The sequence below is a fragment of the Salvelinus namaycush genome, unplaced genomic scaffold, assembly GCF_016432855.1.
Source record: "Salvelinus namaycush isolate Seneca unplaced genomic scaffold, SaNama_1.0 Scaffold1438, whole genome shotgun sequence".
NCBI lineage: Eukaryota > Metazoa > Chordata > Actinopteri > Salmoniformes > Salmonidae > Salvelinus > Salvelinus namaycush.
In genome coordinates this window covers 24,458-28,447 of record NW_024058162.1, presented here as the reverse complement: position 1 = coordinate 28,447, position 3,990 = coordinate 24,458, and positions in this window count along the sequence as shown.

The window sequence follows — 3,990 nt, the reverse complement described above, 5'->3', positions numbered from 1 at the left end:
TTTTGCGGTCCTTCGAGTTGACTGGAATTTTTAGCCGCCTGTCAAACTGCCTGTTTCAAATAGGTTTGGTCAACGAGAGGCTGTCATTCGGGTTTTATTATTTCTGTATAATAATAACAAAACAATAACATATCAACTATTGATGATAATCTTCTAATGGGGAAGATGAATAATCACACGCACGCCCACGTGTTATTCTCCTATTATTCATTAATAATTTCTATAATTTACTTGAATCGAATTGCTGTGATCACAATGTATTTGCTTATAGAAAATGTATTCTGCTTGGCGATTTTAATACAAATGTGCAGTTGTCACTCCAGAGAAGTACACTAGTAAATGCCCTGTCTGACTTTAATCATTTATTTGGACTCAAACAACTGATTGTTGAACCAACCCGGGTGTGTATTGACAGTAAATCAACTTTGGATTTGATTATTGTATCAGACTAAGAGAACATCTGTCAGTCAGGAGTCTTAAATATTGATTTTAGTGATCATATGGTAACCTACTGTACCCGTAAGACATCCAAAATGCTTCTAGAGCCGGGTAATATATACATGAAGGTACGGTCTATGAAACAATACTCAAAATACTGTTTTGTAGAGGTCCTTGGAATTTTGGATTGGTCTCATGTACTAAACTGTGATGATGTTTATCAAGCTTGACTCTGGCTCCGATGAAACAAATTTGAATCAAACAGCGGTCAAGGAAATGGGTCACTTCCGAGATCTTAGACCTCATAAGGAAAATAGATCGTGACCTGGCCAGATTCAGAGGGACAAATCTACAAGATTATGACGGTTATATTAACTGTAGAAACCAGGCAAGATACAAAATGGATAAGACCAAATCCACAACATTATATAGACACTGTTAATGACTACTTACATCAGCCTCGTGAACTGTGAAATGTTATAGGACATTGGCTCATAATCTCCCCATATGGTAAAATCCTGTAGTATTGGCCTGGATATTGATGATGTGTCATGTTATGACCAGGCAAAGGTTTCAAATTATTTTAACACATTTTTTACCACTATAGCCTCATCTCTGGTTAAGAAGTTGCCCATCTGCTCTGGACACTATGGCCAATTGTTCATTAACAACTTTTACCATAGCAAAGGTATCACAAATTATTTGTTTGAGCTGTGCATGGTAACAGAGGACAAAGTTTCCAATCTACTATGCTTTGATAGGTTCTAATCCTCAGAGTAAAAAACTCCACGGACACTATGAAAGCTACAGGGTCAATACAGCTGCATTCAGACAAAAACAGTTTCACACAAGCACTGATATTTAACCGTTCCTCATAGGCTGAGTCTCCTCCTACCCATCTGTACAAACATCGTTCTTTACTGCTAGGCAGGACACTAGTGATACGGGCCATAAACTTTTATTTCTCCCTTAAGGTGACCTGACTTCAACCCCCCTCCATCACTAATCCATGCCTCTCTCCCCTTATCAATGCCTGCCCTGACCTCAACCCCCCTCCATCACTAATCCATGGCTCTCTCCCCTTATCAATGCCTGCCCTGACCTCAACCCTCCTCCATCACTAATCCATGGCTCTCTCCCCTTATCAATGCCTGCCCTGACCTCAACCCCCCTCCATCACTAATCCATGGCTCTTTCCCCTTATCAATGCCTGACCTCAACCCCCCTCCATCACTAATCCATGGCTCTCTCCCCTTATCAATGCCTGCCCTGACCTCAACCCCCCTCCATCACTAATCCATGGCTCTCTCCCCTTATCAATGCCTGACCTGACCTCAACCCCCCTCCATCACTGTCACGTTCCTGACCTGTTTTCTCTTGTTTTTGTATGTGTTTAGTTGGTCAGGGCGTGAGTTGGGGTGGGCATTCTATGTTATGTGTTTCTATGTTTAGGTTCATTGTCATTTAGCCTGATATGGTTCTCAATCAGGGACAGGTGTTTTACGTTTCCTCTGATTGAGAACCATATTAAGGTAGGTTGTTCTCACTGTTTGTTTGTGGGTGGTTGTCTTCCGTGTCTGTGTATGTCGCACCACACGGGACTGTTTCGTTTTCGTTCGTGTATGTAGTCTGTTCCTGTTCGTGCGTTCTTCGTGTTTTATGTAAGTTCACATGTTCAGGTCTGTCTACGTCGTTTTGTTGTTTTGTAATCATTTCAAGTGTTCTTCGTGTTTCGTCTTGTTTAAATACATATCGTTATGTCTGCATACAACGCTGCATTTTGGTCCGACCCTTACTCCTTCTCCTCCTCCGAGGAGGAGGAATTAGACGATCGTTACAATCACTAATCCATGGCTCTCTCCCCTTATCAATGCCTGACCTGACCTCAACCCCCCTCCATCACTAATCCATGGCTCTCTCCCCTTATCAATGCCAGCCCTGACCTCAACCCCCCTCCATCACTAATCCATGGCTCTCTCCCCTTATCAATGCCTGACCTGACCTCAACCCCCCTCCATCACTAATCCATGGCTCTCTCCCCTTATCAATGCCTGACCTGACCTCAACCCCCCTCCATCACTAATCCATGGCTCTCTCCCCTTATCAATGCCTGACCTGACCTCAACCCCCCTCCATCACTAATCCATGGCTCTCTCCCCTTATCAATGCCTGACCTGACCTCAACCCCCCTCCATCACTGTCACGTTCCTGACCTGTTTTCTCTTGTTTTTGTATGTGTTTAGTTGGTCAGGGCGTGAGTTGGGGTGGGCATTCTATGTTATGTGTTTCTATGTTTAGGTTCATTGTCATTTAGCCTGATATGGTTCTCAATCAGGGACAGGTGTTTTACGTTTCCTCTGATTGAGAACCATATTAAGGTAGGTTGTTCTCACTGTTTGTTTGTGGGTGGTTGTCTTCCGTGTCTGTGTATGTCGCACCACACGGGACTGTTTCGTTTTCGTTCGTGTATGTAGTCTGTTCCTGTTCGTGCGTTCTTCGTGTTTTATGTAAGTTCACATGTTCAGGTCTGTCTACGTCGTTTTGTTGTTTTGTAATCATTTCAAGTGTTCTTCGTGTTTCGTCTTGTTTAAATAAATATCGTTATGTCTGCATACAACGCTGCATTTTGGTCCGACCCTTACTCCTTCTCCTCCTCCGAGGAGGAGGAATTAGACGATCGTTACAATCACTAATCCATGGCTCTCTCCCCTTATCAATGCCTGACCTGACCTCAACCCCCCTCCATCACTAATCCATGGCTCTCTCCCCTTATCAATGCCTGACCTGACCTCAACCCCCCTCCATCACTAATCCATGGCTCTCTCCCCTTATCAATGCCTGACCTGACCTCAACCCCCCTCCGTCACTAATCCATGGCTCTCTCCCCTTATCAATGCCTGACCTGACCTCAACCCCCCTCCATCACTAATCCATGGCTCTCTCCCCTTATCAATGCCTGACCTGACCTCAACCCCCCTCCATCACTAATCCATGGCTCTCTCCCCTTATCAATGCCTGACCTGACCTCAACCCCCCTCCGTCACTAATCCATGGCTCTCTCCCCTTATCAATGCCTGCCACGTGTAATCGCTTCCCTGCACTCAACACATTCCAAGCTTAGTGGCACACACTATATACCTTCCTCCTATAACCATTAACTTCTGGTCTAGACCCTCTAAACCTCAGCACTCCATCAGTGACATGAATAAGTATATTTCATATTCTCAGAACCCAACAGTTTAAATACACTACGTCACTAAAAGTATGTGGACACCTGCTCGTCAAACATCTCATTCCAAAATCATGGGCATTAATATGGAGTTGGTCCCGCCTTTGCTGCTATAACAGCCTCCACTTTTTTGGGAAGTGTTAATGCTCCATATTAATGCCTGTTATACACCTGTCAGCTACGGTGTGGCTGAAATAGAGTTTGAAGTGTGTCCACACATTTTGTGAGTTTTTATACCTCTTAGATATAGGACAGACACTTCAAAACCTTGTTTCTTAGGATGTCTTTTGTTCACTGTCCTTTTTGCCATTGATGAATGTGTT